Raw genomic sequence first — 22,814 nt, forward strand, 5'->3', positions numbered from 1 at the left:
TTGGATTTTTGTAACTAATATGGATAGTGGTGTCCTTTTGTGGGTGTCTTTATATTGATTGCTTTTCGTGTTAGTTGTTATGTTATTTGCCTTAATCTTGGGGTGATTGCGGTCATGTCAGCTTCTAAGACGGTAATGATTCTCTCTTGGATAATTCCATGTGTATGATTTCTTTAGTGGCTGATAAGTATCCCATCTTTGGGGATCCAACATAATGATTACCTCTATGGGCGGAAAGGATCTCACCTTGGGGAATCCAGCATAATAATCACCTCTATAGATGGCAAGGATCCTATCTTAGGGGATCGATTATGATAATTTCCTATATGGGCGACAATAATCTCACCATGGGGCATCCAGTATAATAATTGCCTCTACATGCGGAAAGGATCCCACCTTAGGGGATCCAGCATAATACTTTCCTCTATGGGTAGCAAGGATCCCATCTTAGGGGATCTAGCATAATAATTTCCTCTATGGGCGGAAAGGATCCCAACTTTGGGGAATCCGGCATAACAATTGCCTTTTGGGGCGGCAAGGATCCCATCTTGGGGGATCCAGCATAATAATTTCCTCTATGGGAGGCAAGGATCCCATTTTGGGAGATCCAACATGATAATTATCTCTATGGGCGACAAGGTTTCCAACTTTGGAGAATCCAACATAATAATTGCCTTTATGGGCGGAAAGGATCTCATCTTAGGGGATCCAACATCATAATTGTCTCTATAGATGGCAAGAATCCCAACTTGGAGGATCTAGCATAATAATTGCCTCTATAGATGACAAGTATCCCACCTTAGGGGATCCATCTTCGTAATTGCCTATATGGATGGAAAGGATCCCACCTTGGTGGATCTAGCATAATCATTGCCTCGTATGGACCTAGATTTTTTGCATAGATATGGAATAACTAATAAACATAGATAAATGAGGATGAAATGCCTCATTAAAAACCCTCTCTCCCCTGAAGGCACGATGGGAAAATATTGCATTCTAACTAATAGCTTGTCCTTACAACCAACAGAGTTCCAATACTCACCTGAAAAATGACAACTAGGTAAACGAGTAACCTAAAATAGAACAATTACATAAATGGATAAAAAAAACCAGAATAGATGGCTCCAGGGGAGAAAAGGGTGTTTCCCCTTGATTTCATTCCCCATTGCCTTGTGTGGTTAGATGGGAAAGTTCCTTGCTCTGTCCCGTATCTCTGGGCGGCTTAATTCCATAACTGACTTTTCTTTACCTTTACGCTCTGAAAATGAACTCTCTTTAACCTGAGTCTCTCTCTTTGTAGCATTTCCTAGTGATTTCATGGTCTCCTCGGACAACTCCCACTTTCCCATTGGAGAATGGGAATTTCATGCATAAATACAAGGTAGATAAAGCGACTCTCAGTCAGTTAAAGGTTGGTCTCACAATAATCATATTATACGAGGAATGGGCGTCAATGACTAAGTACTTAACCTTTATTTCCTTAGCATGGTCTTAGTCTCTGAATGTAATCTTCAGGGGGAGGTAGCCTTTCACTTGAACATATTCTTCTAAGAATCCAACTAATGATCCCTTGAAAGGCTTCAGGTCTTCCGGGTCGAGACACAATCTCTCGAACGCATCCTAATACAATATGTCGGTAGGTTTTTCCTGATCCACTATAACCTTTTGATCTCCCATTCTTCTTATTTTACGGTGATGACCATATGGTCGTCATTGCGAGAATGGACGTCAAACGCATCTTCCTCTGAGAAGACAGTTGTGGCTTCTGGTGCTTCTTTAGCTTTTCTTGGCCCTACACTCCAGGCTTCTTCTCTTCCGCACGAGTTATGTCATTATGCCTGGTTGGTGGAGTCATCTTTCACATACTTCTTGAGGTGGCCCTCTTCTATCAGCTTTTCTATTTCCTTATTTAAGTGGTAGCAGTCGTTGGTATGATGTCCTTTGACCCTGTGCAACTTACACCAACTTTTAGGCTCATATCACATTACCTCGGACCTAGGGAAAATGATGTCAGGATATTATGCATGTGAAACTCTTCGTCACCTTCCACACCCTTTTGAACGTGGATTTGTCTTTTACGGGCGAGTTATAATTGTTTCTCCTTGAGGGATGAGAGCTATCGGTGTCAGGGACGCACTCCTTGACGTCACGAATCTTCTTTTGAACATTAATTGCTTCGCCTTTGATGTAGAACTTTGCCCTGACGACTAACTCGGCTAGCGTGAGTGTAACGCTCTAGACTGCTTTCAAGATTACCGATTGACCCCACAAACCAACACGGGGTCTTTTCAGCATGTTCTATCCTCACTCACACGCTTTCTGGGAAACTTGCCAGAAGTTCACCCATTCAAATACTACTTCAAGTCAAGTACGCTTAACTATAAAGTTCTTATTTGTTACGCTACCGAAAAGAAGATGCATCTTGTTGGTATAGGTAGTACCAATTAATCCTTATAAGCTTTCTTTCAACCATGCAGTCCCATACCTACACACCCTCAGTGATGTGAATTCGGTTTTTCCCTAAAAGTTTCCAGGAGTGTCTCATTATCATGCCTCGTGCACCGATAACCACTCCCTCTCCCTCGGGTGTTACATGTAACCACTCACCGTCCTCTTCGGTCTTGGGTGTTACATGCCCACCAGCTTTTTCTTGGTTCATCCCCAAACCATATTATACTAGGAGAGGTCTTCTCTAATACCATTTGTAATGTCCCAGACTAGTTTCAGGATTACCGATTGACCCCACAAAGTAACATAGGTCTTTTCAACATGTTTTGTCCTCACTCACACGCTTTATGGGAAACTTCCCAGAAGGTCACTCATCTAAATACTACTCCGAGTCAAGCACGCTTAACTATGGAGTTCTTATTTGTTAGGCTACCGAAAAGAAAATGCATCTTATTGGTACAGGTAGTACCAATTAATCCTTATAAGCTTTCCTTCAACCAAGTTGTCCCATACCTGGACACCCTCAGGATCCCTCTCATTCCGATGTGAATTTAGTTTTTTCCATATAAGTTGCTAGAAGTGTCTCATTGTCATGCCTCGTACGCTGACAACCACTCTCTCGCCCTTGGGTGTTACATGTAACTGCTTTCCGCCCTCTTCGGCCTTGGGTATTATAATGAGCGCATGATTTTGGGTTAGGGATTCATTTAATTGTCCCACCTTGATTCCATTTTGGAATATCCCCATAAACATTTATTGGTTCAGGGGGAGAATCTTGATGGTGGCCTCGTTGAAATGGGAGAGATAGTCCCTCAATGATTCCGATGGACCATGATGAATGTTGAACAAGCAGGCTCATGGTACACATTTTCTTGTGGCGACTGGCAGCAAATTGGTGTACCAACTTTCCCATCAATTCCTAATAGATGATAATAGAAGCATGTGGAAAGCCCATGTACCATCTGAAGGAGGCCTTCCTGAAGGTGCCTGAAAACAACTTACATTTTAGGGAGTTTGGTGCTCCTATGATGGTCATCTTCGTGTTGATAGAGGCGACGTGTTCGTAGGGATCACTGCGCCCATCGAACTTGGCCAAGGACAGGGGTTTGAAACCTTTAGAGACAGGGGGCCCATTATTTGTCTGAGAGTGGATGGGGATATAAAAGTTCTGCCTCTTTGGGGGGATTGACCTTCTATTGGCGATGTCTGATGTTTTGGACATCGTCTTCCAATGTTCGGTTGTGGCGTCGTAACTCATTCATGGCAGCTCGGATCTCTGCCAGGGCCTCGGCATCACATGTATTACTAGTACCCTCAGTAGTAGGTTATGAAGCTCTTCTATTTACCTTGGTCAATGATAGTTAGGTGTTGGAGTTAAGGGTGGGACAGGAAATGCAATGGTTGTTAAAATGGAGTGTGGCCCGTGTTAGTTCAATCGGAGCCCCACGGTGAGCACCATTCTACTGTCCAAAAAGTACATGGTATGTGTGTTTCCCCTGCAAGGACAATGAGACTCAGAGGCCTTAGTAAGTATATTACAAGTTAAGGGTGAGGGCTAGCTCACGGCGGTGAGTATCCCTGTAAGGTGGTTTTTGTGTTTGTTTGAGGGATCAACTCACGTGAGGTGAGATGCCTTGTTGGTGGTCGGCGCTGCTGGGTTGCAGATGGGCGGTTAGATTGACGGTGTTATGTTTTCTATGAGTGTAGTGCTCTCTAAGTAGCAGTAGATGTGTATGACTTGAGAGTCTCCTTATTCCCTTGAGGGGGTGTTTTATAGGGATTTCTGTGGCCTAGGTTTTTCCCCCTTGGACGTGGTCTTAACCGCTCCCTACTTAATATGGGGTTATTGACCGCCTATATTCTCGGAGTCAACAAGGACTCTCTCTCACGTAGCCCCTACGTATGCGAGGGCTCCCAGATAAATCCCTTAGATTCTATTTAGGTGGCCCATCTGTTGGACGAGCGCGTCCTAGTCTAGGGCTTCCCAAATATAACATTACTTCTCTAATAATAAAAAAAGATATAATATACTTAAAGTTAAAAATTTAACAATTAGATTTGATAATTATCCATTATGTTTGACACATATAAAATAATAAAAATAAATTAATTAAATTAAGATGAACGCTTAAGTACCTTTGAATGTAGTTGGGTATCGGTATCCTCAACTAATCAAACAATATAATTCAATGCCACGTCATTTCTTATTTTATTTTATTTTAAAATAAATTAAAATTTTAAAACAATTTGTACTAAAGGTACCGATACCCAACTTAAACTCATGGATACCAAATAATTTATCTTAAATTAAACTATAAATATTGTTTGGACACCGCTAGAAAAAACACATTTAACCTCAGACGCGAAATACATTTAACATTGGCTACAAAGGCGAGATAATAAAGAGCATCATGAAAAGTGGCAACTTTACTCCTCGTTTTTATAATAACCGAGGGGTAAAGTTATCTACACATGGGCTCTATCCCAAACATCTGCATTTTTATTTTTTTTCAGAACTGGATGGTACGCCCAATATTAAATCTTAGTTTTTGAGTAAAATTGAGGTATTATCAAAATATTTTTACCTCGGTTATATTTAAAAACTGAGGGGATAACTTTATTTTTTATACTTTTGTTTGTACCTGTATTACATAACTATATTACATAATATAAAACCATATTTTGTAGATTTCTGAAACATAAATTTGTACATGTCAATATCTCAACAAAAACATTATACCACAAATATTAATTGTTTACATCAAATGCAATGCCAAAATGGTACCCACCTTATAATTTTACAACAAAACTAAAGCAAATGATTAACGAACAAAAATAATAACCAAAATGGAAACTCTTGTAGATTGTCCAAAAGTTATATGTTATGATTTGTCACTGGCAGTTAAGCACATATAATTTGAACAACATTTGAAACAAATTAGGATAATCATTAACCACATTAAATCTTTAGTAAAAGTAATAAAAATGAGAAAAATGAATAGTTATAAATTACTAAGTGATATAAAACGTTTACTTACTAGTTTTCCCATAACCCCTCTTCATGATCAAGACGAACAACATGTACATCATCTGAATCATTTTCTTCAGATGAATGACGTACATGTGTTGCAAAATAAGGGGGCTCATAGTTAAAATCTTGATTTTTATTAGTACTATTAAGAAGAGATTTTCCGTGAATAAAAATTGACCATCTAGTGTTAAAAGGATCATTGACATAAAAAACTTATTTTTGCTTGAGTTTCCATGATGAGTGGTTTTTTCTTGTAAGTTTCCTTTCGAAGATCGACCAGTGTGAATCCTAATTCATAGGTTTCTACAACAGTGTTATTGTCAATCCACTTGCACTTAAACAAAGGCACTTTGAAAATAATATAATCAATCTCCAAAATCTCCTAAATGAATCCAAAGTACACTCTAGATACTAGTACAAGATCGTTATCTTTGGAACTAGAGAAGTATATGGACTCGGTTTCACCCATAACCTTACTATTTTGCATGGTACTACGATCATCCTTTGATTTTGTATAGAATGAAAATTTAGTAATGTCATATGCGCTCCAAGTAATTACATTAAACTTAGGCGTACGTGACAACCATTTAATTGTCTATGATGCACTACTCTCTTTAGAAACACTTTCATTAAACCAAGTTATGAAAGTTTGGCTATGCTTTGTCAACGACCATCTTTCATTCTTTCAGGGGGAATTTTCCTTTATAATACTTTTGAGAGCGGTTAAGTAAGGTTGAACTTCATCCATTTTATTGAATATATACAAATGTGCTTGAAGAACTACATTTGGGTCAAAATTCTTAACATTTAAACCTTGAGTACCTCTACCATCATATCTTCCATCATGACGAGACTTAGGAATTCATATAGAGTTTGTTTCTGACAAATAGTTTGTATAAAAACTCAATAGCTTCTTTTGTGATGTACAGTTCAACAATCGAAGCCTATGGACGGTGAAGAATCTTTGTATACCCTTTAAATATATTCATGTATCTCTCTACCGGATACATCCACCATAAATAAACTAGACCAAAAGTTCTAATCTCCCTTACTAGATTAACAACTAAGTGAACCATAATATCAAAGAATGATGGAGGGAAAAACATCTCTAATTGACACAGGATAATTGCAACCTCATGTTCCAACTCTTCTAAATTTCCAGGATCAATGACTTTACTACATATAGCATTAAAGAATAAGCATAATATAGTTATATTTACCCTTACATTTTTTGGTAGAATGCAACAGATAGCCACTGGTAAAAGTTGGTGCATCAAGACATGACAATCATGAGATTTTAAGCGAACTTACTTGAGATCTTTCATTGACACAAGTTTCATCACATTTGGTGAGTATCCTTGGGGAACTTTGTAACCTTACAAACATTCGAAAACTTTTTTTCTTTTTTAGACAGAGTTTGACAAGCTAGGGGGAAATATGTTCTATTTTCTATTTATTTTAGGGCTAAATCTTGTCGTATACCCATCATCACCATATCTTCATGGGATTTCTTAATATTTTTTGTCTTTTCTTTGATGTTGAGAAGTGTTCCAATCAAACTATCGCATACATTTTTCTCCACATTCATCACATCAAGACAATGTCTTACATCAAGACTAGACCAATATGGAATAGCAAAGAACACAAATCTATTTTTCTAAATATTTTTCTCCACGGGCCCTTTTTGTTTCTTTCGAGAGACAACATTAATGTTATGTTGCCTTTTATAAATTCCTTTCCGGATAAGGGCTTTAGAGCGATATCAAACTCCTGTTCCCCATTAAAAGCCTTCTGCAATCTACAGTATGGATGATTCGGTCTTAAAATTTTTTGATGCACAAGATAAACAATCTTTTTCCTTTTTGTAATTGGTGGTGTCATGTGTCATACCCCGAAATCCACTCTACCCTCATACAACTTTCATCTCATCCATGACCATATTACATACATTCATTGTTCCATCACCATAATTGAATTAACATTCATAACCAAAGCCATATTGCATGGACTCGAGGCATGATGTTTACACCTGAGATAAAAATTGGAGTTTTCCGGTTAAAGCTCTAGAGAAAATACCAACAAATTAAGAAAAAAATAAAAAAACAAAAAATTAATTTTTGGTCTGGTTAATGGGTTAACCTGATTTGGTTAACCCATTAACACAACCATAATTCAAGCTCTTCAGGAAATTTTTTGGTTTGGTTAATGGATTAACCTGATTTGGTTAAACCCATTAACACAGCCATAATTCAGACTCCCGAGGCAATTTTTGGTTTGGTTAATGGGTTAATCTGATTTGGTTAACCCATTAACACAGCCATAATTCAGACTCCCAGGAAATTTTTGGTTTGGTTAATGAGTTAACCAAATCATGTTAATCGATTAACCAGACCATGCGCAAGCTTCCCAGGCCATTTTTGGTTGTGTTAACGGGTTAACCAAATTAAGTTAACTGATTAACACTGCGCAGACAACAACAATAACTATGTTTTTTACACAAAACGATTTCTTTTTTACCCACTTGTTTCCCCTATAAATAGGGACACTATTTACCCTAATTTACCATGCTTTCTAGTCCCTAAAAGTTCTGAAAAAATATCATTCAACCCCCTCTTCTCTAAACCTAAGACAAAAAAATATGTCTCTCCCAAAAGTCACCCCCACCAATGTTTTTCCACTTCACCCTTTTTTCCTCAAAACTTCTCACTCTCTAACACTCATAACTCATCCCCTTTATTAAGTCTCTACCGTAAACACTTTCATCCTAAACCCCTTGCTTCACATTCAAGCTCAACACCATTTCAACTTAGTTTTTCACATTTTTGGATAATGATTTTAGCTTAAACATTTTAACTTTTTTGTTCGGTTTTTGATTGAAAAATGGTTGTTTGTTCTTGGTTGGTCTTTTGAGAGGGTTTAGATTCAAGCTTGCAAAAAATGATTAACTTTGGTTTACACACTTTTTTTTTAGATTTTTGCTCTTACTACCTTTTTGTGGTTGCTTTGTGTTTGTTATCATTTACTTTTATTATTGACTTATTGTTACATTTGTTTGGTTAATGAGGTCTATTAGATCATGATCATGGTTGTTTAGGATTGATTAAATCTTCAATGTTTCAAACCTATTAATGATTGATCATTAGATCATTCATGATACTTTGAGGCATTTATAGATTCCCTCTATTTCAACCATATTTGAGTCATTTGATGCATAGATGAAACCATGTTCTCTATATTAACTTGCTAATCCATTTTCTTATTGTTATTTTACTAACCACTAACCATTAACTACTAACTTCTAACATTTATATTATTGCACTTTAATTCCTTCCAATTTATTTTATTGTTCATTTTATTTCATTTACTTTATGTTTATGTTCATTATTTATCTATTCCTAACATTTACATTATTGCACTTTAATTCCTTGCAATTTGTTTTATTATTTACTTTATTTCAAGTACTTTATGTTTATATTTATTGTTATCTAACCACATCATTTATATTATGCTAATTTATTTAATCTTTTACTATCTTAATAAATAAAAAAGAGAGTAGAATCAAAAGAAAGAATAAATCATAATTGTTTAGAATATTGTTAGATGAACTTAGGGTTGTATAATTTTCTTTGTTACAAATCTATTGTAAGATGATTATTAATCATTTTCAATACTTTGCATTAATGATAAGTTATCTCTTAATGTGTCATATTTTGAGTTTTTGACCTATGGAAAAATAGTACTCAAAATGTTCATTTTGCACATATTACTAACAATTAATTATACTTCACTAACTTTATTTATCATTAACATTTGTTATTGTAATTTTGGTACTACTAACTTGTTATTTATTTTAATGTCATTTATATCCACTAACCATTATTATTGTGATATTGTCATTTTTTATCTTGTAATTTACTTTTATGTCATTACCTTATAATTTACATTCAAGTATTCATTACCATCATCATTGTACAAACTCATCATGCATATTTATTTACTTGTTATTTATCTTATTGTCATCAAACATTAAAAACAACAAAAACATGATAAAAAATGATAAGACCAAAAATACTCACTCCACTCTTAATCAACTTGGACTTAGAGGATTTCATTTTAGGAATTGCTTGGAGGCTTTTTCCTTATCTTTATGATACTTTATAAATGTTGGATTTTATCCGTAACTTACATGCATGTTGTAAGAATGACATCATGGCACCACCTTAGGGGGACATGTTTGTAAGACCATTATCCTTTGTTTAGCTTAGATCACTTTTGCATACACAAGGCTTTCTCTTGGGCTACCTTACAATGAGACCCTTTACTTTCTTGTTGGTTACTTTGCATTCATGTTGTATAAGCCAAATTTCATAATCAAATAAACCAAACCCTTGATTCAACATCAAGTGGCATTTTCATAATCAAATTCAAAAATACAATAAAATTACGATTATCATTATGTGTCACGAGCCTTAAGTGGTGGAGAATGAGTAAGAATGGAGCATTCCTAACCTTACTCTGATTATTTTGGATGCAAGATATTTGGCTTGTTGTCTAGAATAATCGCCTCCGCCCATAGACTTTAGTGCAATATAATCACAAACATTCATTTCATAAAACCCTTATTCAAGGTAAAAGGGCCCCAATCCTTGGCGAGCACTATAATAATAAAACACTCCGTCTTTCAAACACATTATTTTGGAAATAAAACAATGATAGATAAATCTCGATGTATGTAAAACAACCCAAATGGTTCCCATGGAGTACCATGGACATAAGGGGTGTTAATACCTTCCCCTTGTGTAACCGACTCCCGAATTCAAACCTCAGTTACGAGACCGATTCCTTATTCTCTTTTAGGGCTTCCCGTGCACGTATATTTTGAGGGTTTTGTCGACTATTTCCCATCGCCTCTCTGGTAGAGGCACACAAATAAAATTTGGTGGCGACTCTTCTGATTCTGCCTCCTTTTGGCATCTCTTTAGTCCCGGTTTCTATATCGTGAAATCCCTGTAGCGACAACTGGAGACTCTGTTGGGGACCAACAAAATTCCCTAAGCAAGTCTAGCCTAGTTTGGGTTGTTTTTTTTGTTACGCACATGGAGATTTATCTGTTATCTATTTTTTCTGTATATATTGCTTTTGTTGCTAACATGTACATATTTTCTTTGTGTGTCTGTTGGTCTGAAACCTTGGCTCTATGAGGAAGAATTTTGGAAGCAATAATGATTGCAAAGAAAAATCTTGTGTGAAAGACTCTCCATCCGAGTTTGAGAGTTTTGCTTGAGATAGGAGAGGTTTAGTAGTATTGGTCCACGAGGTGCCTTCCTCGTTAGGATCGTACGAGAACCTCACTTAGTGGTAGATTCTCTTAAGGGGATTGATGATCGTCGTGCTTTTGGCATAAGCATCTTTTCTTTTACTAGAGTCAATGACCCTAAGACCCTTTTTATAACCTTTAAACTATGGCTAGCCTAGACCGATGGTCGCGTAGTATAGGCCTCCGAGGTGCCTTCCTCGTAAGGGTCGATACGAAGATATCACTTAGAGTAGATGACTTTGATGGAGCAGTCGCCTGGCAAGTAAATTGTCATAAGCGGCTGACAGTCAAGGAAGTCCATGACTCTAGGCGCAGTGTCTTACACCCAATTTTCCAAAAGCCTTAGATCACACAAAGCGAGAACCTTGGTTTACAAAGCATTCATTATCAACTCCATGCTTCATCACGATGGTCCAAAACCATGAACCCATGCCTAAAAACCCGTGGAAATAATAAACCAATCATTCATTCATCATCAAAAATAATAAGCAAAGCTCTTAAAATTTTCATTTGTTCGAACGCAGAATTACAAGACTTTTTTCTAACACAATCATGGATACTTCAACAAGGAAAATCACTTATACTTTCCGCTTCAAGAGTCCTGACCTCAGTTCATTAAAGGTCCTCTGCTCAAAGGTCGTAGCTCTCAAAGACAACAAGTTTAGAGCCAATTTTAGGAACATCATAAATCTTCTAACCGAGAAGGTTGACTATGATGTTATCACTACAATGGCCCAATACTATGACGTCCCTTTAAGATGCTTCACTTTCCCCAACTTCCAAATCTCTCCAACCTTGGAAGACCTCGAGAGACTCCTCAACTAATCAATCAAAGAATACAACCCTTTCCCAAAGTTGGAAGAAGGCTTCTGTTTGACCGAGCTCTCACTCGCCTTGGGCATCAATGCCAATAAGCTAGTGGCCAATTGGGGCGTTAAAGGATCTATCAAAGGTTTAACCCAAAATTTCCTCGAAGCCCATGCTTGGGAAATGATTAAAAAAGAAAGACCCGACTTCTGTAGTGCAACCTTGGCACTTTTGATTCATGGAATTGTCCTCTTCCCAAATATGGACAAGTTTGTGGGTCATTTAGCAGTTAAAGTCTTTCTAACAAAGAATTCAGTACCTTTTTTACTTGCCGACTGCTACCATACCTTTCATACAAGACATGAGAAGAAGGGTGGTACTTTCCTCTATTGTGCTTCTATGTTACATCTATGGATGAGGGCCCGCATGCCTCAAAATGGACATTTTGCTCAAAACAAAATGACATGGCCGTAAAGGTTCACATCTCTCTCCGCCAACTCAATTATATGGTACAAGAGGGAATGGGATACAAAAGAAGTCATCACAAGATGTGGAGAGTTCTCTAACGTACCCTTAATAGGAACACAAGGTTGCATCAACTTCAACCCTACTATACTCAAGAGACAACTAGGGTACGCCATGACGAGTCCTCCCGAGGAAAGAGATTTCATTCCATCGTCATTAATACCGTGGATTTGCTTGATTTAAATGTGAAAATAGTGCGAAAAGCTTGGACAAGCATAGTCTGTATTGACCAAGAATGGGGTAAGAAAAGCATCCTAGCCAAGGAACCCTACTATGTGTGGGTAAAAGAGAGGGCTAGGGTTGTTAAGATGTCGTTTTTGTTTGACCCTTCTTCATTCCCGTTGATGCCCGAGCCCGAGCCTATCCTACAAGAGGACATGGACAAACTTACCAGCCAAACCAAAGAGCTTGAGTTGGAAAACACTCAATTACGAGTCCAACTCAATCGTGCCAAGGAATGTAACCACGTCTTGGAGGATAAGGGTAAGCAAGTTTGTGAAAATTTTGAAGATAGCAAGAAGAGGCTCCGATTAGCCGAGGGACAAAGAGTTTGTGTTGGTGGAACTCTACAAGGAGCTAATTTTGTGCTAGACTTTCACAACGATGAGTTGGATCAAGCGTTCCGAATCATCAAGGACCTTGAGAATACTGTCGAGAGGTCTAATACCATGAAGAAAGAAGAGAGAGAAATTTATGAGGCCTAAATTCTTGAGCTAAGGACCACTCTAAAGGAGTATAAGGACCTTCTAGCCAAGGAATAGCTAGAGAGAGAGAAAAGATTCACTGAATCTTCTTGCGTGAGTAGTTCAACCTTGGACGAGCTTACGAGCAAATCAAGAACTTGAAGAGGGGGATCTATGACCAAGCTTATGTAGAGTTGCAAAACAACTGTAGACATTAGGAGGAGCGTTGCCATGGATCTGAAGCTACCATTGTTCAAAGGGATGGAATCATCCATAATCTCTAAGGTCTTTACAACGAGTGGAGGGACAAATACGCCAACATGGCAGTATTAACTAACTATGCCCTTCAAGACTTTCCCAACAAGTTGAAGGAGGATGATCTGATCATCTGCCCAGATAATACCCCCGAAGAGGTCTATCACTTCGTAAAATTCTGCAAGAAGACGATGGCCGAACTCATCACCGACATTGAGGCTCTCCGCAAGTCTCAAGGGGCCACTTTTAGGGTAAATATCTAGTTGGTGTATTTGTTTCCGTTACTTGTATTTTGCAACTTCCATGTATTGCAATCTATTTTCCCTTCAAAGGATGAATGAAAGCTTTGTGATTTTCTCTATTATGTTTTCCTTTATCTATGATTGTGAATGTAAATCGTCAAGTAATTCTTGCAATGAATAAACATGAATAACTAAAAAGAGCTTTACTTTAACATAAAAAAACATTCATGCATCATTTGCATCTTTCAAAACATAAAAACATAAAAACTTATCCATCCACCCTTTTTTTACCAGAACCACTCTCTAAAGTTGACTTTCTGGTACGATACACGAGGACGTCGACAAGCTGTCATAGAGAAACTTCAAGAAAACCAAGTTGCCCTTCAAGAAGAAGTATCCCAAGTACGGTCCCAAATGCGGTAGATAATTGAGACTATCCAAGCAATCGCAAGAGGCCAAGAAATTATGCAACTCGAGGGCAGCCATATTCATACATGGAGGGAAATGGCTGAGGCATTCCTCAAGCACTATCAGTACAACATTGACATGGCACCTAATCGCACGCCGTTGAAAAATATGACTCAAAGGTATGAGGAGTCCTTCAAATAGTATGTCCAATGGTGGAGGGAATTAGTTGCTAGGGTACAACCCCTATTGCTAGAAAGGGAACTGATACACATGTTTATGGGTAACCTATAAGGCCCATACCTTGACAGAATGGTAGGGATCACCTCTTTGGGCTTTTCCGACCTAGTCTTAACCGGTGAAAGGATAAAAAATATGATTAAGATGGGCAAGATCCAAAACTCTGCCAGTATTTCCAGTGCATCGAAGAAACCATTTGTTCCTTACGGTAAAAAATGACAAGGCGAGACCAATGCCACCTCCATCATTTAAACAAGAAATCCGACTTATCCACAAGTAGCCGTTGTAGCTCTCGTCCAACCTATTCAACAAAAACCATTTACAATTCCTGTTCAAACTCAACAACAACAACAATGCTACCAACAACCACAACAACAACCGCAACGTCAACAACCACAGTATCAACAACAACAACAAAGGGTGCCAAAGCCCGAGAGAAGATTTGACATGGTTCCCATGCCGTATAACCATATTCTACCATATTTATTGAGGGGATCACTTGTACAACTAAGGGAGTTGGGACCCCTACCAGCAGTTCTTCCTCCCGGTTATGATGCAAATGCCCGCTGTGAATTTCATTCCGACGCTCCCGGGCATTCCATCGAGAATTGTAAAGCATTGAAGTACAAGGTTCAAGATCTTATTGATTCTAAGGAAATTACGTTCACCCCTAATGGGCCGAATATAAATAATAACCCGATACCCCTCACAATAATTCAGCCATGAATATGGTGGAAGTTGACAATGGAAGAAGATTGATGTCCTGTGTGGACGAGTTAAAAAAACCAGTCATCGAGATCAAGAACGCTTTAATGAAGGATAATGCATTTCCCGTATGTAGTAATGATTGTGAACACTGTCTGATTAACCCGTAACAATGTAAAACATTGAAGTCTGTCATACAATGATTAATGTACCAAGGGATCTTGGTTGTAGATTGCCCGTCCACAAAAGAAGATGTGTCTACCCTCGAGATACCATACGAAGAAGTCTCTCCTCTACAAATTCCATATAAATTCTCTCAGTTAAGTCTGTCAACAGATCTTGTTGCTCCGATCATAATAACAGTTCCCACACCATTCTCGTACGATAACGGCAAAGCAGTCCCATGGGTGTATGACACCTCAGTCTACATCCATGGTCAGAAGAATCAAGAAGAACCATTGAAGTCTAGTGATCCAATGATCAATATCACCGGCACTGGCAGAATCACGAGAAGTGGAAGGATATTTGCACCAACACCCACTCCGATTGGAACTAGAAATCCTTCAGCTTCAGACAAAGGCAAACAAAATGATGAAGCTCAGCAGAGACAAGGCCCTGCACCATCCAATGAAGTAGAAGAGTTCTTACGCATTATCAAGAAGAGTGACTATTGAGTAGTTGATCAACTTAACCAGACACCCCCGGATATCTCAATGTTGTCTTTATTAATGTGCTCGGAGGCCCATAGGGATGCTTTGGTAAAAAATTTGAGGAGAACTCACATGCCGCAAGAGATCTCTGTTTTTCAGTTTGAAGGGTAGTTAGCAATATCGCTACTAGCTTAAGCTTGGGTTTCAGTGACGAAGAGCTTCCCGCCGAGGGGAGGAATCATAACAAGGCTCTCCATATTTCTATTGAGTGTATGGACATAGTCCTATCAAGAGTTTCGGTAGACACTGGGTATTCCCTCAATGTGATGCCTAAGAGCTCCTTTGCGAAGCTAACTGTTGAAGGACTCGTAATGAAACTGAGTGAGCTTATAGTAAGAGCATTTGATGGGACTAGGAGGACTGTAATTGGTGAGGTGAATTTGCCTATGAAGATTTGTCCTCATACTTTCCTTATCACTTTCTTCGTAATGGACATCTATCCAGCCTACAACTGTCTGCTTGAAAGGCCTTGGATCCATTTAGCTGGTGCAGTCACTTCAACGCTCCACCAAAGATTGGAATTCTTGGCTGACGATAAATTGGTTGTTGTCGAGGGTGGGGAGGACATTATGGTAAGTCACCTTGCATATTTCCGTTATGTTGAAGGAGAAGGGGAGATGAGCGAAATCTCGTTTCAATCATTTGAAGTTATCAATGTTGAAATGGTTCGCCCAATAAGGGATGAATCAAAAGATGCAAAATCTCCAATGGCCTCTCTTAAGGACGCCCTGACAATCATAAAGGATGGACACCCCCAAGGATGGGGAAGAATGCTTGAACTGCCTTCCAATAAGGACCATACCGGTTTGGGATACAACTTCCAGAATTTGAAGAAGCACGTGTGGATATCTACAAAGGGATTAGTGCTCCCGCTATCCGAAAACTTCTCATGTGTTGGTTACCTTGATGACAGCCGTATCTGTGTCGTGGAAGAAGATGAAGAAGAAGATGCTGAATTGATCTTCACAAAGACAGATGGAAAGGGTGCCACCAAATGGACCGAGATTGAAATACCTAAAGTCACCCTAATTAAAATGTATTCCCAAATTTTGTTTTCCTTTCTTTTCATCAAAAGAACCCATGTCAAGCCCAAGGCATGGGGGAATCATTTGTAAGGCCTCATCAAATTTCCTTATTAATCATTAATGAAAAAAGTTCATGTTCGCAATCAATTTTTAGATCATTGTCTTTCTTTTATTTATTTCACCTTTTTCAAAATGGAAATTTTCTTAAAAAATTCTTTTTAAATCATCGTCTCTTTCATATCAATAAAAGCGTAGACCTTAAATCGTGCAGATCACCCTCGACTACCACCAATGACAATTCTGTTACGATCTCATACGACTTTGACAACCCGATTAATCAAGCCGATGAAGAGGTCGAACTCCTCAAAGAATTGGCAAGGCTGCTCAAGAAAGAGGAAAAAGTCATTCAGTCACACGAAGAATCAATGGAAGTGATTAACCTTGGGATGAACGAGGAAGCGAAAGAAGTCCGAGTCGACTCCGCTCTACAAGACGAGGTGAAGGCAAAATTGATCGAGCTCTTGAAGGAGTACAAAGATGTGTTTGCATGGTCATACCAAGACATGCCCGACCTCGATACTAACATTATGGTCCAGTATCTGCCTCTTAAAGAAGATTGCCTCCAGTAAAGCAAAAGCTACGAAGGACCCGTCCCGATATGGCTATGAAAATCAAGGAGGAGGTATAAAAATAGCTCAACACTGAATTCCTAGTGGTCTCCAATTTTCCTCAATGGATTACCAACATTGTGCTTGTACCTAAGAAGATGGCAAATTGAGAATATGCATAGATTAAAGAGATCTAAATAGAGCAAGTCTCCATGATGACTTTCCACTACCACACATTGATTTTCTAGTAGACAATACGACTTAGTTCTCTGTTTTCTATTTTATGGATGGTTTCTCCGGTTATAACCAGATTCGTATGGTTCAAGAAGATATGGAGAAAACCACTTTCATAACACCATGGGGCACCTTCTGCTATAGGGTGATGCCTTTTGGATTGAAGAACGCTGATGTCATATACCAACGAGCCATGGTCACTCTCTTTCACGATATGATCCATAGAAATATTGAGGTCTACATCAATGATATGATAGCCAAGTCTCAAACCAAAGAGGAACACCTTGTCAATCTAGAAAAGTTGTTTGAGAGCCAGAGGAAGTTCAAATTGAGGCTTAATCCCAACAAGTGCACATTTGGGGTAAGATCCGACAAATTGCTAGGTTTTATCGTTAGCCAGTGTGGTATTGAGGTAGATCCCGAGAAAGTGAAGTCATACAAGCTATGCCTGCACCCAAAACTGAGAAGGAAGTCCGAGGATTCTTAGGTAGATTAAACTACATTGCTAGGTTCATATCTCACCTCACTGCCACTTGTGATCCAATCTTCAAACTTCTTCGAAAGGATCAAGCCATCATTTGGAATGATGATTGCAAAGACGCATTTGAGAAAATAAAGGAGTACTTGCAAGAGCCCCCCGTGTTGATGCATCTTATTCCTGGTAGACCATTAATCATGTATCTCACCGTCCTCGAAGGGTCTTTGGGGTGTGTTCTCGGGCAACATGACGAGACTGGTAGAAAAGAACATGCAATATATTACTTGAGAAAGAAGTTCACCGATTGTGAGAGTAGATATTCGATGCTTGAAAAGACTTGTTGTGCACTAGCATGGGCTGCCAAACGTTTAAGACAGTACATGTTCACTCATACAACATTATTGATCTCTAAGATGGATCTTGTCAAATACATTTTTGAGAAGTAGGCTCTAACCAGTAGAGTAGCCCGATGGCAAATGACTTTAACCGAGTACGACATCCAACATGTCACTCAAAAGTCCATCAAAGGGAGTGTACTGTCTGACTATCTTGCACAATAACCCTTGGAGGACTATCAGTCTATGCATTTTGAATTCCCCGATGAAGACATCATATTGATTAGGGATTGTAACATCTCCAGTCCCGAGGAAGGACCCCATCCTGGATCCTGATGGACCTTGGTTTTTGATGGAGCTTCTAATGCTCACGGAAATGGCATTGATGCAGTAATCACTTCTCCAACTAATTTCCACCTCCCCTTCACCGCAAGGTTGTGTTTTGAATGCACAAACAATATGAACTGTATGAGTCTGAAAAACCATAATAACAACCAATAAAAATGAACTGTATGAGTCTGAAAAACCATAATAACAACAAAAATAACGGGGCAACAACATAAACGACGACCATAATACCAATAACAACAACAACGATGGCAGCGAAAACAATAACAACAACAACAAGAATAATGGAGAGTTTGTACATACCAGAAACGCGATGAGAGACTCTAAGAAAAGTCTTCGTTTGAGGTTCGAGTTTCCTTCCTCCTTGGAGAATAATGGTGTTTTAGTTTCATTAGTCGGAGAAGAATAGTATTTCAGTATTGCTCGCTAGCAAGGGCGCAAAAAGTGAATGAGACTTAGCATTAAATCTAATGGAATAAAAAATAGTTATGAGTTTTTATCGCTGTTTTATTAAAAAAATGAGGGAACATATCCGATGTGAAAACTATAAAAAATAAAGGCACCTTTTTAGTTCTGAATAAAACATAAAATTGCAAGCGCAGAGAATCGAAGCTCAAACCCAGTCAACTTTTTATGTCGATTTTTGTGAAAAGTGAGGTAAAAGATTAAGTTTTAAAAAAAAATTGCGCGTTTCAGATCCTTTGATCTTGATTTTTCAATAGCTAAGATGAAAGCTTCATCATAAAATATATTATTTTTAGTAGTGGGAGACTCTTTCACAAAAATATTTTTATAAGAATTTATGTGTTAGAGATTGTAATAGTATTTTTTGGAGTAACGTGTGTGGTAAGGTAATGGAGACTAGTCCAAAAAAATTGTGATTGAGCTTTTGTAAAAAAAAAAAATTGGAAGGATTTGCTTCTATTCTTATTATTAAATGTAAAACTTTTATTGTTGTTTTTTTTTCCAACTTAATTGATGTGATTTGGTTTTGTAAATATAAAAGATGTTTGATATTTTTTGAAAATTAGCCTCTCATATGGTGATTTTCAATACTTTTTTTTTGTTGGCAACCACTGTATAAGACCTCATTTTTATCCACGCGCAAATTTATACTCCCTCCATTCCTTTTTAAGTGTCATTTTCTTGGAAAAAAAATTGTTCCTTTTTAATTGTCACTTGCAATAGTATTAATTGCACTTTTGTCAAAATCATCCCTAAGTAATTATTACGGAGAGAGAGAAAAAATAAAATGAATGTAATAAATAATTAAGTATATTATAGGTAAAAGAAGAATTATTGTTTGAAAAGTAATAATAATGATTAGTTTTTTCGATATGTGTAAAAAAATCTAAAAATGACACTTACAAAAGAACAGAGAGAGTAATTCAGAAAGTCTTTTTAGTTTTAATATCCAAGTTCCTCGGACTAAAGAGGTTTTAAGGCATCCTCCCTTTGACTTGTGGATCAAATGCAACATAAATACAATGTCGGTCCTATGCATGTGCAAACAATACTACAACCCTCGATATATTAAGTACCTCCAAACTATTAAAATGTGGAAGGAGTTAGACCCTTCAATCTACAATATTAAGAAAAAGTTAAAATCAAAATTGATGAATAATTTGGAGGCTATAAAAAAAGTTAAAGATACCAAATTATTAAATATATCCGATTTTTTTTATAAAATAGTCATCTTTTTCAATTTAAATACTACAATAATCTATTTTTCAAATTAATTACCGAAATAACCACATTTCATTACTTATGCGCTAGTTAAATTGGTGCATCTAATTTCCACTCAAAGGAGGCGCCCTACATATTTACGCATGCATGTATTGCAAATGAGCATAGGCGCCATACGGATGGGAGCATGCATGCCTTGAAGTCACATGCATTGGCACATGCATACACTACATCAATGTATGCGCCAATGCATGTGGCGCATGCACTATGCATGTTTTTTTTAATTTTATATTTTATATTTATAATTAATTAAATTAAATACTTAAATGAAAAATAATATTATAATATAAAGTTAAAATACATAAAATTGACAAGAAAATCAATGACCCGCCCGATTGAAACGCCCCATGATTTCTTCGAGGTGCGTTAGCCTGTCTTCGAGGTCTCTCATGATTTCTCTGAGGTGTTTGGGGTCTTTGAGTGCTGACATGATGCAATGGTGGCTGGTGTGAATGTCCGGTGGAAGGTCCAGTGACATTTGATAAATTTGTCATCATTTATCCCCATAGTCGGAGGGTTGTCGCCAACGGCGCTTTTGTAATTGAGTTCGGTGTCCATGTTGTCGTTGTTGGGTGGATTGTGGATAATATGGTTTCCCGAATTGGGATAATGGATCGTTTTGGAAACAAAGAAATGGTTCATGTGGTGTACTAAAGTCAAATAATGGTTAGGTGTTGTGGCGATGGGATGTTTAGGTGTTCATTGGTGGGGGGCTACAATGGCATGATGCTGAATCGTATGAATCATCTGGGCTATAAACTATTGTGGTGGCTGCGTATGGTTGTTGGTGGTTAGGGTTTGATTCCTGGTTTTAAGTTTGGGTGTGTGGCATGAATTGGTTGCGAGGTTGGGTGTTTGGTGGTTAGGTGTAAATGGTAGGGTGATGGTGTGAGGTTGGTCGTTGGGTTTGGGTGGATTGACATTATCCTTGGGCGTAGATTTTTTGTTGGGTGTTTGATGACGAAGCTCATTGGTGTGGATCAATCAAATACCTTGCTCAGAAACAAAATATAGCGTTGTAACCGACATAAACCATGCCATATAATGTTGAGTTGGTCTAGCACCATGTATGACTGGTTTGTTTAAGATGTATTGTCATTGATTCCTCCAATGATGACACATCTATTTTACGAAGTCTCTTCAATCGGAATAATCCCATTGGTCATCGACTCTTTTTTTATGTCAATCTCCCAAACACGCAGGAGGTTCTGGAATTTTCCTTTGCATGTCGAACTACAGTTTTACACGGTCACTCTGGTGCATCTCCACAGTAGTGAATCAGATAATTGGTGTTTTTGTTGTCCAAACTGTAGCATCATCATGGTTAACCTGATGATCAAGAACCAGATACGGTTTCCAGATAAACTATATAAGAATATGATATGATTAGAGGATATGTAATTGGATAATTTTTTAAAATCAAATTTAGAGTTATGTAGTAGTATTACACCATCTGGTCTAATGTGATCTAAAAGATTGCGATAGACTACTACAACATGTTTGGGACACCTGTTGTAGTTCATCCCTTTAACTAACCACCTAGATTAAAAAATATATTAGTTGCAATTAGTTGTAGTATAAAGTCTAATAAATTAGAAGGTAAAATTTTAAACTTACTTTGTTGCATAGGGGAATGTGAATGGGTTGTCATTGACCGGGGCGAGTGATGACAGTCTTGACCAACCTCATGCTTGTAGCAGATAGGCGCAAGAATAAAATGTACAAGTATTATTTTTGGCATTTTTACACAACGAACTATATAGATGGGATACAACAGTTGAACCCCAAATATATGTGCTTACATTATTTATGTTTCGTAGCAACGACAATTACACAATATTTACCGTATTACCAGTGCTTTCAGGAAATAAAAAATTACCAAATAGAATCATAATATAACATCGAGCTTTAATTATCTTTTCATACTCAGTAGATTTTTAGTTTAATGTTATACTTGAGTAATATTGTTTAAGATATTTTAAATTAATATCTTGACCCCTAGGTTGACCAGAAGTCTCTCCCATAATTGTGTATTCACACAAAGGGGAACCCAACAATTCATCGCATATAGAGTTATCTTGGTTAACTCTACCATTTACGGCCTTACCATCGATACGTAGACCTAACAACATGTAGACGCCCTCAAGTGTGACGGTACACTCACCGAAATGAAGGTTAAATGTGTGGGTCGCGGGTCTCCATCTCTCTAACAAAGCAAGAATAAATTTATATTTAATTGAGTATGAGACTATATTGAGTAGATTACCAAAACCGCATCCTCGAATATATGGTTCTATCAAAGGATCGTGTGGTACATATCCATGTACATGACATCGAAATCTCTTTGGGTTCTAAAAAAACATAAGTAAGAAATAAGTAAGAAGAAGTAATAAACAATAGAGACATTTTATTACGAAATAAGAATAAGTAATAAACAATATAGATTAAGTAATAACATACGAATGTCTTAATATTATCGATTGTTCCTCGATGTTCATCAGCCATAGTCAATAGAGACATATTGTTGCAGAGAGGTTGAGTGTTGAAGAGAGGTTGAGTGTTGCAGAGAGGTTGAGTGTTGAAGAGAGGTTGAGTGTTAAAGAGAGGTTGAATGTTGCAGAGATGTTGAGTGTTGCAGAGAGATAGATTGGGTGTTGCAGTATTTATAGATG

Source organism: Lathyrus oleraceus, chromosome 4, assembly GCF_024323335.1.
Source record: "Lathyrus oleraceus cultivar Zhongwan6 chromosome 4, CAAS_Psat_ZW6_1.0, whole genome shotgun sequence".
Taxonomy (NCBI): domain Eukaryota; kingdom Viridiplantae; phylum Streptophyta; class Magnoliopsida; order Fabales; family Fabaceae; genus Lathyrus; species Lathyrus oleraceus.